This window comes from Colletes latitarsis, chromosome 6 (genome assembly GCF_051014445.1).
Source record: "Colletes latitarsis isolate SP2378_abdomen chromosome 6, iyColLati1, whole genome shotgun sequence".
Taxonomy (NCBI): domain Eukaryota; kingdom Metazoa; phylum Arthropoda; class Insecta; order Hymenoptera; family Colletidae; genus Colletes; species Colletes latitarsis.
The window spans coordinates 6,887,904-6,902,963 of record NC_135139.1 but is presented as its reverse complement, the minus strand read 5'-3'; the positions used below and the strand labels follow the sequence as shown (position 1 = coordinate 6,902,963).

Below are 15,060 nucleotides of genomic sequence, written 5' to 3'. Positions count from 1 at the left end.
GGAAAAAGCATTTGTTTCATTAGGTCGAACAATGCATTAAAGAAACTCGTAGCATATTTTTCCATGTCTTCGAAAAAATTTCGAATACTCGTATATTTCATAACAAAGACGTGTAAACGCAGTCAAATTAAACATCCAGTGTGCACTATTTTAATCCGCGCGTTAAAATACGAGTACGGTGAAAACTAACAATAAATAAACTTTTCGCCCGACTCGGAATTTATCTTGAATCAAGGTTACCAAGAGAATCTCATTCGATCGTGGAAGATTCCGTAGCTCGTTCGTAATATGATGTTGGGTTAGGTTATAAAACAGCACTATTTACCGAACTTCGTCCTTTTGCCCAGCCTCGATACAATACAATATTTGTACTTTATTTTATTTATAATATGACGAATAAAATCATTAAATGAACGAACTGAATAATTGGAAATTAGATATAGCATAGTAGACGATGACTTCTTGGAATGTATCATTGTCTGCGGTACTTGGCCTGTTACGTCACTGCCGGTCGTTGTGTATACCGGTAGTCCCTTAACGAGGAAGTTATTTTTATTTCTCTAGCCCATGGGGCAATTAAACGTTCACTGTAAACATATAGGCGGCGCGAGACTGCGCACGTGTATCGCTCTGTTTCGTCCGTCGTAACGTGGTTTATACCCGCTAGACAGAGAGGAAGGGATTGGGCTAGTCCGTGAAACAACATTCGCGATCAGCTGACCGGCACAGTGATCCCTCTGTCGGTCGTCTCCGAGATACCCGGTGTTGCGATGCGATTCGACGAGTGTGGTGTGCACGGACACGTCCGTGCACGCGCGTTACAGACACGCTGCTTTGTACACGAGCAGCGTGGTATTCGGTCAATAGCTGGCAGGACTGGCGCAGTCGCGCCGAAACAGCTGAGTGTGCGTTCGCCGTACATCCAACGGCGCTGTACCATTGGTGTACATCCGCGGAAGTGTCGTCGACTGGCGAGGAGTTGCATGAGCGCGGACTGCAGCACGCTTCCACGCACCGCATTGCCGTATTTTCGGTGCGCCGAACGTTGTAAGATACACATCGTTCACGTTGCTAGACTCCGCCACGTTTCGCGAGAGGTGATCGAAACCTCTCCCCGTGTCACGAAATATTCGAAACTCCGCTCGGTCGAGAGGAATCGGTGCTTCGTGGTAAACGTACGAGAGAACCTTTGAAAGTGCACCGTATTTATATATCGATCGTTCGTTTCTCGAGCACGAGGAGGAAGAGGACGACCGTTAGCAGAACAGAACCGTTCGAGCACCGACGATCGAAAATTTAATTGATCCCCCGAGCGGCCTCTCGAGACAAACGATGCTGCGACCTTATTGACCGATCGAGCTTCACCGGTGGTCGTAATTTCGAAAGACAACCACCAAGGTCCTCGATGCTGCGCAAAATGAGAAACGGGACGAGGATATAGGATATCTAGAATAATTGAAGTTTCCGTTCGCGAGAGAAGAGCCAATTTCCGAGTCGGTTCTTGCATGCGACTGTGTAGCAGTAACGTGGGACAGTGGCGCCCCTCTACTGGACTGCTACCTACGACAATACTCATCGCAGGTGTGACTTTTTCAAACACGTTCTCATGTCGGCCGTTTGAATTATGAACCGCGTAACCTTTACATTCTTTCTTCCACGCTGTCACGTAGTCTTGCGTCCGTTCGCGAGTTTAGTGTATTTATCAATTATGCTCTGCTGTACGGCGAGCGTACTGTCATCTCACGAACGAAAAAGTAATCGTTCCTGTCACGTTTCCGGTCGTGTCTTGAGACCCGAGATGGGCAGAATTCTTATTTAGACGAATGTTTCGTACAATTTTTTGTTTAAGTATCTCACGATGAACAAATAAACATTTAACTGCTGGATCGTGTAGAGTTCAATAGGTTTTTGTTCTTCCTTTAATGTTTCGAATAAAATTTAGCCCATCTCTGCCCATCGAGATATGTCGCATGAATTTTATACATATAGGTTAGAGCAGTGGCCGCCAACCTTCAACGATATAGAGGTTATATAAATATATATAATTATATAAATCTCGTCGTTTTCGTTAAGATATTCGTTGATATACTAATATATATATGATGAGTAATACAAGTATGATGAAAAAGGAGAGAGATATTTTTTAAACGAGAGAAATGTAATTATATAATATACGAAATATCGGGTTGGCGATCATTGAATTAGAGTATGCAGTAGACCTCCGTACAATACGGTAAAAAAATTGCGGCGACTCCCGTGTAATGCGGTTTTGATAACGCGATAGATAAACACGAATGTAGGTGCATAGCATCACTTGACACTGCCTTCGCTCTTTCTCTCTCTTTATTAGGCTTTTCTGTGCTTTCTTTCTTCATCACCTAACCAAGTTAGTTTGTACGAGTTCCAAGTCTCGTATAACGCGTTTATAGTAGAATGCAATACGAGCGAACTGCTCGGTGCGAGTCCAGTCTGCGCTTTCGTTTGTTTCTAGGCATGTTTCGCGAAATATGTTTTTCAAGTAAGAAAAACGAAAGAAAAGACAAATACACGGTCGATTAAGTTAAGTAAACTTTCGTTTTTGTGACTTTCATGTTACAAATGAAGCTTTCTCCTCAGCCATGTCCGCCGAGATCAGAAGGAAACCCAAGTTGAACAGAAAGTTTATATCGCTGGAGGAGAAGATGAAAATTTTAGATCGGTTAAAGTACGGGGAGAAATTGCCGGCCATCGCGAAGAAGTTGAAGTTGAACGAATCGACCGTCCGAACGATCAAACGTAACGAGAATAAGATCAGAGCAATGGCGTCCATCGGATCGTCGGTGAGTTTGAACAGAGTCGTTCGCATAAAGAACACGTTGATGCCGAGAATGGAGAATTGTTTGATGATATGGATCGAGGATTGCAATCAGAAGAACATGCCCGTGAACAAAGACGCGATAAAACGGAAGGCGTTGAAGATTTACACGCACTTGAAGGAGCACGAACGCGTTTCGGCCGACGAGCAGCCCAAGTTCGAGTTCAGCGCCAGCAAAGGCTGGTTCGAGCGGTTCAAGAATCGATTTTCCTTGCACAATCGGAAAATTCACGGGGAACGAGCGTCGGCCGACGTGGAGGCGGCGCAGAAATTTCCGGAGGAACTTCTTCGAATTATAAAGGAGGGTGGCTACACGGCCGATCAGGTGTTCAACGCCGACGAAACCGGTTTCTATTGGAAGAAAATGCCCCAGCGTACTCACATCTCGAAAAATGAGAGATCCGTTTCCGAGTTCGAGGCCGCCAAGGACAGAATAACGCTGCTTTTGTGCAGCAACGCGTCCGGAGATTACGTAACGAAGCCCATGTTAATTAATCGCTCTTCAAATACGCGTGAAACGAAAGGACTCGACGAGTTCAAGCTGCCTGTTCACTGGCGAACGAATAGAAAAGCATGGGTTACGGCCGGCCTGTTTCACGATTGGTTTCTCAACTGTTTCGTGCCGGAAATCGAAACTTACACCAACAAAAAGAATATCGGTTTCAAGGTTTTATTGATCGTCGATAACGCGCCAGGTCATCCGAGGGATTTGAGCCATCCGAACGTTAAGGTGATCTTTCTGCCGTTGAACACGGCCTCGATTATTCAGCCGCTGGACCAGGGTATTATAAAAACGTTGAAATTGTATTACATACGTCGGACATTTGAATTCATTTTGAACAAAATGGATTACAATCCGAGTATGACGGCGATACAGTTGTGGAAGGAATTTTCGATGTTTCATTGCGTGGAAATTCTCTCTTCGTCTCTCAAGGAATTGCAATCTTCGACGTTGAATGCTTGCTGGAAACGTATCTGGCCCGGAGTGGTCGCCAAAGAAAGTTATTCGACCCCCGTAGCCGCGGAGATCGGTCGTATAATAAACGTTGCTCGATGTTTGGGCGGAGAAGGTTTCGATGACATGAGCGACGCTGATATTTACGAATTAATCGACAACGACCAAGAACTGGACGAGGAAGAATTGGTACAACTAGCGGACGAATCTATATCGAGTGTTATAAGCAACGATTGCGAGAGCTCCGAGGAAACGTTCGACGAGTCGGAGAAAAATATCACGTTGAAGAGTCTGAACGAGGGATTGGAATTAGCCAGAAAACTGGAAACACATTTTACGGCGAACGATCCGTCAACGGAGCGCTCCGTTGAATTTAAAAGACGGTTGCATAAATGTCTGGCTCCGTATTTTGAAATCCAAAAAAAATTGAAGACCAACGAAGAGCAACTTTTGATACCTGGAATCTTGATCGATACGATGAAGCGGGAAGACATTGGTTCAGATAGCGAAAGCAAGTGTAAAATCGAACAAATCTCAAGCTCCGAGGATACGCAACCAGAATCGAAAAAACAATGCAATTGGCACTTAATTTCGGACGGTTGCGACTGTGATTTAACGTAATTCTAAGAAACGATGTTTTGTTTTTTTTTGTTTATATTCTAAAATGAAATAAAAGTATTTTTTCGTATTAATATTAAAGGAGAATTTTTTACACTTTTACAAGAACGTATACAAGGTGCTTGGCCACCCCTAGGAAAAATTTTAATCGGGTATTCTAAAAGGCAAAATAAGACGAAAATCAAGAATACCAATTTGTTGATGGAGGCTTCGTTAAAAAGTTATCAACAATTAAATTCAAAAATTTCATAACATTCTGGAAAAATTATTTTCGGTTGCGGGGGTCAATTACAATCATTTTTGGTCATTACATATACCCTCGAAATCCTACGCACTTTCGAGAAAAAAATTCCTTACCGAAAATCTAATTAGATGCCTAAATTTTTCGACGAAAAAAAAAATTTCAAATCGTTCTGGAAAAATTATTTTCGGTTGTGGGGGTCAATTACAATCATTTTTTTATGAATAGATATACCCCCGAAATCCTACCCACTTTCAAGAAAAAAATTAATTACTGAGAATCAAATGTGAGGCCAGAAATGTTACCTTTCATGCGAATCTTTAAATCGTCATAACTCCTGAACGGATTGGACGATTTTAATTTTTCAAAATGCAAACTACGCGTATTTTGGTGCAGAATGTGTAGAAATTCCATAAATATTCGAAAAGTTGTTCCTTAACCTCGTAAAGTGAGAAAACCCCCATAAAAATGGTCCAATTTTCAAACGGCCATAACTCCTAGAATAGTAAACATATTTCAATGAAACTTTTTTCTGAAGTAATGCTCATGGGTACCTGTAAAAAAGTATTCGACAACTTTTCCGTACAACGTCAAACAAAATTATTAAAAATCAAAAATGAATTTTCAAGAAAAATCGACAGGGGGTAAGGTGACTATATTTTTTGGCGAAAAAAAATTTCAAATCGTTATGAAAAAATTATTTTCAGTTGTGGGGGTCAATTACAATCATTTTTGGTGAATAGACATACCCCCGAAATCTTGCGCATTTTCGAGAAAAGAATTCAGTACGGACGGAACTTTAAACGTTAATAACTTTTTAACGAAGCCTCCATCAACAAATTGGTATTCTTAATTTTCGTCTTACTTTGGCCTCTAGAATCCCTCATTAAAATTTTTCCCAGGGGTGGCCGAACACCCTGTATACCCACATTTTCTATGAGTTACCTCGAAGTAACACGGTTCCTATAACACTGAACTTACCCTCGCATTGCACGGGAGTCCACCTGTTTCGATACTTTAAATTCTATTTTTCAAACATACATTAATCATTTCTGTTCGAATATCAACCTTGCAGTTTTTTTAAACAATCGTTTATCATGATTTTCAAGGTATATCGCGTAGAAGCGCAATTTTCTAGCAGTTTTACTAAAGTATTATTTAATACTTACTTTCTCGTAAGTTTTGTTTTATTCGTGTAGCATACTAACGCCTATCATCCACTGTCCACTACATATTATAATAAACAAGGTAATGCAAAACAGATTGAAGAATTTATGGGTACACAGTATTCGCAAAAATAAACAAAATTTATCTCGTCGAAGATACAGGCAACTTATTTTAGCTGTGAAAATTAATTATACAGTGCGTATCATAAATATACCAACTCCTTAAAATGTAAGGAATTTGATCTTTTGGAAATAAATTAAGCTATAATAGCACTTTCTGTTCCTAGATAGTACTGTAAAAATAATTAGTCAAAAGCAGTTCCGTTAATTTATTCTAATTAATGACTTAAATGACGAAAATACTATTTAATATATGTTTCATAAATATACCAACTGTAAACAAAACTCATTTTATTTTAAATCTTATATGTATACGAAAACAAAAATTGAATTATTTATTACGTTTCCACCACTACGAATTACATCGAAAATTCGACTTTACATACTTACAATAAGGTTTTTTATAATATTTTTATTTATATTATTCCAAGCTTCAATAATCGCAAGTTTTAATTCTTGTACATTCGCAAATTTTTGATTATTACAAAAAACTCGCCTAACTAAAATTCCCCACAAATTTTCAATAGGGTTGGCATCAGGGGAACGTGCAGGCCAGTTTCAAAGAGGGATATTATTTTCTGCAAACCAGTTAAACCCCTTAACGCTCATATTTTTCGGGTTAACCAAGAATGATCAGTTTTCTTTATTGGATTTGTTTCTAAAAATGTGGTTTTTGTTAATTACAATGTTGTATCTAACGTATAATTTGAAGGAAAACAAATATTATCATCCCTTAAACCGTTAGATTAAACAAATATCGTTTTTCAAAGCAGTTAAACTCGGGCATGAACGTTAAGGGGTTAACGTATGGGTTGATCTATGGATCGCTGCATTATCTTGCATGAAAATTCAATTTTGATCATCGTTTTCTGCCCAAAAGGGTTTTAAATAATTTTCTAACATATTTGTGTAATCCATGCTGTTCATTTTGTCATGGATTGAGAAGCACGCCCAAATCATCACTGATCCACCGCCAAAATTGCGTTTAGAGAAGTGTTAAATTTCTTTTCATCACTGAGAATAATCAAAAAAACAAAATTTTATGGATAAAGTGCACCATTCATTTTGTAAGAGAAATCTTTACCTTTCCCCAATCTGTGTTCATATTTGCTTTAGCAAACGAAAGTCTTGCTTTGTCGGCGTTTTTAAATCTTAGTGTCGGTATCATCTTTAACCCCTAATAATATGTGAAGATCTTTAAATGCTTCGATGTATAGTGCACTTCGAAATGTTTAATTTGCATTCGTTTTTAATATCGATCAGTGACTTTGTAAAATTAGAAGCCACTCGAATTATTTTTCGTTCGTCTCGAGGAGACAGTTCCTTAGGTCGACCTGGACGTTTTCACTGTCCATGATTACGCCTTTTAGTAACGTAATCGGCAATTGCACTTTTTGAACGACCCATATTTTTCGCTATATAGGTACATCCTCTGCCTTCAATACGAAAAGCTTCGATCATGGCTTTTTCTTTATCCGACAGTTGTTTGCCACGAGGCTTTTTCCTTTTCAATCTCTATAACACTTATATATTACAATTTTTGTTAACTTAAATAACACACTGGACTCTTAAAGACGCCAAATAAAACATATGACAGGCAAACAAAAGAAAACACAATCCAGTTGCTAGAAACATAATAAAAATGTTATAGGTTGGTATATTAATGAAACGCTTGAAATTTTGTATTTTAGGTTTTTACGTAACCATTTTTATTATACAGAGTGTCGGCCACACTTGGGAAAAATTTTAATGGGAGATTCTAGAGGCCAAAATAAGACGAAAATCAAGAATATTAATTTGTTGATTGAGGTTCCGTTAAAAAGTTATTAAAAAATTCCAAATCATTCTGAAAAAATTATATTTAATTGCAGGGGTCAGTTACAATCATTTTTGGTGAATACACAAACCCTTAAAATCCTACCCACTTTCGAGAAAAAAATTCGAGTAGGTACTGAAATTTTTAGACGAAATTAAAAAATTTCAAATCATACTGAAAAAATTATATTTAGTTACAGGGGTCAATTACAAGCATTTTTGGTGAATAGACATACCCCACTCATTCTACGCACTTTCGAGAAAAAAAATTCTTTACCGAAAATCTAATGTGAGGCCAGAAATGCTTCCCTGAAATTTCATGCGAATCTTTAAAATGACATAACTATTGAACGGATTGGGGGATTTTAATGTTTGAAAAGGCAAACAACGCGTATTTTGGTGGAGAATATGTAGAAATTCCAAAAATGTTCGAGAAGTTGTTCCTTAACCCCGTAAAATGAGAAAAACCCCATAAAAATGGTCCAATTTTAAAACAGCCATAACTCCGACAATAATGAATATATTTCAATGAAACTTTTTTCTGAAGTAGGGCTCATAGGTACCTACAAAAAAGTATTAGACAATTTTTCTGTAGGACGTCAAACAAAATTACTAAAAATCAAAAACGAATCTTTAAGAAAAATCGACAGGGGGTAGGCGGCTGAAATTTTTCGACGAAAAAAAAAGTTTCAAATCTTTCTGAAAAAATTATTTTCGATTGAAAGGGCCAATTATAATCATTTTTGGTCATTAGACATACCCTCGAAATCCTACCCACTTTCTAGAAAAAAATTCAGTACGGGCGAAATTTTAAACATTAATAACTTTTTAACGAAGCCTCCATCAAAAAATTAGTATTCTTGATTTTCGTGTTATTTTGGCCTCTAGAATCTCCCATTAAAATTTTTCCCAGGGGTAGCCGAATACCCTGTGTACACTAAAGTATTATAATTCTTTCGTTTTATTTACTTAAATAGTATTATACATTATTCTAAAGTGCCGCATCATCATAATCTTTTCCTAATCAGTCAAAATATTTAAATATAGACGGGTTGGTATATTTATGATACGTACTGTATACATCGTTATTTATTTTCTAAATATAATTCCGCGTTAAATTGAAAGACAAGACGCTTCAAATATTTTTTCAAATCGAAACGAATCTTTACCTTGAAATAATTATTTCTTTTGTTTTTTGCATTAATTGAACATTTTTTGTTTACTTTTGTAAGTACTATCTGCCTATAGCTACTTCGACCACAATTTTTAGATCATTCTGTACATGTATTATTTCGAAAATTGCACTCGAGTTCATTATTAATTCAACGTGAGTTCATCACCAAGCATAAGTCACTCGTAACTTAGACCAATTCTTACTTGTCGTCGAGTCGGCAAAAGTCAGCAGATAATTTAATTACTCGGTGCTCAGCGTTCAGCGTCAATTACTGTCAGCCTTTGAACTTTGTTGTATCTCCGTGTCATTTCAAGAATCTGCTACCGAAATATATTATATTGTTACGATACAACACGATCTATATTTCTCTTGCCCGGATTCCAACATGCTCGTAAACTTTTATCAAACGTTTGCGCGTATAAACTTCGATAAAATGCGAAAACGTTGAGAAAATTCAACATCATATTCGATTTTACGGTTCGAATAAATTTTCAGATATAAGTTACGGCACACAGTTTGTGGGTTTGAAAAGTTTCATAACGAGGAGTGAAATCCTCGAAGAATAGAAAGGTCCGTAGCCATGGTGACATTTTATTGCCACGAAAAATGCCCAGTCACTCAAATTCGGATGACATAATACGTCTAAGTAGGTATTTGGAAGAATAATAGAATATAATAGAATTAACAAATTGTTTTGAAGGCAGTATTATAATATAACTGTTTTCTTTTCTAACAAATTACAATTCTTTCTCTTTACTACTGTGCAAGATTTCTAAACCTCGTATATAGCATTCTTCTTCGTTGGTATCTGATTTATTAAAAATTATTAGGTTCCCTTTTGACATAATAAAAACTTGGGGTAGTCATTTGAATTATTATAGAATTGATTATTATCGCATAAACGTACTCTTTTGAAATGAAAAATACACTTAAAAATCTTATTGCTTTCCCTCATCGTTTCAGTATGTAAAGTAGGATATAATAGAATTAACAAATTATTTTGAAGGCAGTATTATAATATAACTATTTTTTTTTTCTAAAAAATAACAATTCTTTCTCTATACTACTGTGCAAGGTTTCTAAACCTCGTATATAGCATTCTTCTTCGTTGGTATCTGATTTATTAAAAATTACTAGGTTCCCTTTTGACATAATAAGAACTCGGAGTAGTCATTTGAATTATTATAGAATTGATTATTATTGCATAAACGTACTCTTTTGAAATGAAAAATACACTTAAAAATCTTATTGCTTTCCCTCAATGTTTCAGTATGTAAAGTAGGATATAATAGAATTAACAAATTGTTTTGAAGGCAATATTATAATATAACTATTTTCTTTTCTAACAAATTACAATTCTTTCTCTTTACTACTGTGCAAGGTTTCTAAACCTCGTATATGGCATTCTTCTTCGTTGGTATCTGATTTATTAAAAATTATTAGGTTCTCTTTCGACCTAATAAAAACTCGGGGTAGTCATTTGAATTATTATAGAATTGATTATTATTGCATAAACGTACTCTTTTGAAATGAAATATACACTTAAAAATCTTATTGTTTTCCCCTCATCGTATCAGTATGTACTTGATTATGTTTACACACTCTTGACATGAGTAGAAGCAATGGCAGTTCCGCGAATGAATCGATATCTTTACATACGCATCTGCATCGAGTCTTATTTTATTCTTATCGTTAGTGATTCGCTTCGCGTGACTTGATAGCGTTTTCTTAATAATTTGCGTGGTAATCAAAGTGTTAAAATGGTTTCGTTGCGTTAGGGGTGTTTTAAAGTCGGCCTTTTTCGTACGTGTTAAAGGATTATGACAAAGTAACTAGGCAAACAGTACGGTAGCTTTTAGGTATTTTATTTTTAGAACTAGATATGCACTTTATATTAAATAATAATTTATAATACCAGTTTGTATCGAAAGAATATAATACTCATCGATATAGTCTTCAACGGGCGGAAGGAGAGAACGTTTTCGACTAATTTCTTGGTCTTGTTTAATGCATTTAGAAAGTTAATTAATAAATTAAGAATATTAATATTAATATTAAATATTAATAATTTTATATGTATAAAAATTCAATGTGATATATTTCAAACTGGTTAAATTAAATATTCGCTGTTGATAAGCAAAATCTGGAAAGTAAGAGAACTCAAGATGCAAATTACGAAATTCGCGAAATGTGTTTATCAATCGCAATGTTTACTTGATAACCACGATCATCGTTGTTACGTGATCTAGTGTAACGAATAGAATTTTATCACAAAGATTTAACTATCGAAGAAAAACTAGAAGTATAACTTTTCCAATAATCATACTTTAGTACTTTGTAAATTTGAAAAATAATCGTATATTGCAAATGTTGCACTGAACAACAAACTGATGTCATATAAAATGGTCCTATGTGGAGGATTTAACTCTCTTATAAGTGATCATTTTGTATTTTTGTTTAGAAAAAAGCTATAGTTTGTCCCAGTTCCTATAATCGCTTATTATAGATATATTTCTAAATCATTGATTAATTTTGTAAATGAACTGTAAAGAGCTAAACATTTCACCGAAAACGTTACTTTCTTCTGCTTGTTATAGACTAAATTAACAAGTATTATAATTTCATGAATTGTTTATATATTATCTGGAAATACATCTACTAAAGTTCATTAAAACTATATCAAGTTGTGCAAATAGTCACCTGGGCTGACAAAGGAGTATCCAATCACTAAATAAACTAAAATTAAAAAGAACATGTTTTATACTCTGCATTATCGTCGCTATCAACACTTTTCAAAATTTGTTTTTCGAAAAATAAGAATTCGTATGCTTATTGATGACGACACTAATACATATTATAAGACTTGTTCTTTTATTTTATAATTTCCCAGCAAAATTTAAACTAAATTAAGATATCTAAGATAACATCGTTCAATAAAATTTATACTTGCTTGGTTTTTATGGGAAAATGGGAAAATTCTAATCGACCTAATTTTGAGGTGTGATTTCTTTGGTGTTTCTATACTACACTGTTTACCATAAAGTGACAGTGTTTAATCAAATACAAATAAAATCATATTGTTATATGATATTAATTATTGGTGTCGAGTTGAATGACATGATATATTTTAACACAAACTCATTGAAGAATCTTTCGACGAATTTAATGGATAACGCGAGTCCAGCTTTAACAGTTCCATCGTTATGAAATTTGTTCTGCTCTGCTTCTTTTTGTATCGGATTATAATGTACAATGAGAAATTATTATATGCAGACAACGTGTAATTACACAGAGTATCGCGTTTTTAAATGGTCGTGCAACTTTCTCTAAGAGAAAAACCGTGGAGATCATAATACAGTTAGAAACGTTTTCAAGAGATTCGTCGTCTAAAAATTGGAATGAACAAGTTCGTTTTTATTTTGAATGAAATAATAAATTACGAGCTACGTTACGAGTTACGATAATTTATAGCTTTATCAAATCAAATTAATATTATCGATAGAGATTAAATTAATGAAATAAACGTTGCAAGCTTAACTTAGACAAAACGAAAGTTAGAAAGGTGTTAATAATTGCTCTACCCTTCTGATGGTTGACTTCCTCATAGGGATGTTATTTTAATCTTCTTAAATAATAACGTAGAATTCGATGACATTTTTGCGATGTAAATATGTGATTGAAATCTGAAGATTGAGAAGGCCATGGAGTAAAATATTGACCATAAATAAAATATTATTTATATTATAATGCCATAAAAATTGGTTGAACCTATGCTTAAAGTTATTATCAGCTTGTAGTATTCAATTCTGTAGTGTTTGATTATTATTGATTATAACATATATTGATAGACAGTTGGAAATTCAATTAATTCTGAGATTAGGACTTTATACATATATTTCGAAGAACATTATTCAGTAATATCCTTGAACATAGGTTTTTCTATAAGAGCTTAATCCATTAAATAACACAAGATTGAAAAAAATTATTTTGCTCTGTGTTTAATCAAACGATGATTTAATGAATAAATGTATATATTCTTGTGTGTATAGCATGGTCTTTTTCAGAACACAAATCAAAAGATTTAAAAAATAGTATAAAGATACTGAATAAGAACTGAATGACATACTATTGATTTTAAACTAGGAAGACTATGACAAAAACTTACATTTTTATGTGATTATGCACATAAAATTCTTGTGTCAAGTGAAGTAAATAACTAATCTATCGAACTTTAGAGTTATCTGTAGAAATGACGACATTTAGTGAATTTCAAATGTAATCATGCAAGCTATGCACGACCCATCAATTTAATATTATTCTGTCTCCTTCGAAAACTAACTTTATGTGAAGTTCTCTTTTTCTTTATACAGGGTGTTCGGCCACCCCCCGAAAAAATTTTAATGAGAAATTCTAGAGACCAAAATAAGACGAAAACCAAGGATACCAATTTGTTGATTGAGAGTTCGTTAGAAAGTTATTAACAAAATTATTGTTAAAAATTATTAATAAAATTTGTTCACCTACACGAATTTTTTTCTCGAAAATGCGTAGGATTTCGGGGGTATGTCTATTCACAAAAAATGATTGTAATTGACTCCTGCAACTGAAAATAATTTTTTTAGAATGATTTGAAACTTTTCAATTTCGCTAAAAAATTTCAGCACTTATTGAATTTTTTTCTCGAAAATGCGTAGGATTTCGGAGGTATGTCTATTCACCAAAAATTATTGTAATTGAACCCTGCAACCGAAAATAATTTTTTTAGAACGATTTGAAATTTTTCAATTTCGCTAAAAAATTTCAGCATCTACCCCCTGTTGATTTCTCTTAAAAATTCGTTTTTCATTTTTAGTAATTTTGCTTGACGCTCTACAGAAAAGTTGTCTAATACTTTTTTGTAGATACCCATGAGCTCTACTTTAGAAAAAAGTTTCATTCAAATATATTCACTATTGTAAGAGTTATGGATTTTTGAAAATTGGACCATTTTTATGTGGTTCTTCTCATTTTACGGGGTCAAAGAACAACTTTTTCATTCTTGTTAGAATTTCTACATATTCTACACCAAAATACGCGTTGTTTGCTTTTTTAAACATTAAAATCGTCCAATCCGTTCAGGAGTTATGATGTTTTAAAGGTACCCATGAAATTTCGGTGAAGCATCTGGCCTCACATTAGATTTTCGGTAAAGAATTTTTTTTCTCGAAAGTGCGTAGGATTTCGGGGTATGTTTATTCACCAAAAATGCTTGTAATTGACCCCTGTAACTAAATATAATTTTTTCAGTATGATTTGAAATTTTTTAATTTCGCTAAAAAATTTTCCGGTCAGTATGGAACCTTAAACGTTAATAACTTTTTAATGAAACCTTAATTAACAAATTGGTATTCTTGATTTTTGTCTTATTCTGGCCGCTAGAAACACCCTGTATATGATCAATTGAACCAGCGTTAAAAATAATTTATATATCTCGTGTATACATAAAAATAATTTATATATCTTGTATACACATGGTTTCAGAAATATTTAATCGTTTCGCAATAGTAAAAAATTAATGTCTCAAATTTTTTAAAAGTTTATAATTAATTTCTTTGTTCGGTAGTAATGTTCTTTTCTCGACTCACAATCAGATGTATAAATTAATTCGTGGTTTCTATATTCTTGAAGTTATCAAGCCGTAGTTACAGCAAGATATTTATAATTTATATGGTGAAAATAAAGTAGTGTTCTTATCGCGTTATATAATTCTTAATACGCAAAGATTGACGCGGGAAAAATAAAATTTGTGAAACGTCAATCATGTTTGTTACACAAAATGTGAAGTGGTCTTGAATAATTTGCTGCTATTGTATATATTGCGTTGTTTCAAACGTGTTAAAACTCAGATAATTCGACAGTTTTCGTAACATGCTCGAGGTTTAACCTCGTGAAATATTTTGTACACAAAATACAATCGATCGATAACGAATCGTGTAGGAAATCACGTTCGTGGAGCTTTGTATTAAGAGCACATGGTTTTAAAGCATTATTGACGTTGATAATCTCACGTGTTCGCGATTATGTTCCTTTATTCGATAAAACACGATTAACCTTCGAATGAAATAGAAGGTCGATGTC

At 34.5% G+C, this 15,060-nt stretch overlaps 1 protein-coding gene across 5 annotated transcripts in view; it reads left to right on the top strand.

Moving 5' to 3' along the window:
* LOC143342740 (uncharacterized) overlaps positions 1-15,060 on the top strand; it is a 188,880-nt gene that overhangs the window by 9,637 nt on the left and 164,183 nt on the right. The gene's annotated exons all lie outside the window — the stretch shown is intronic.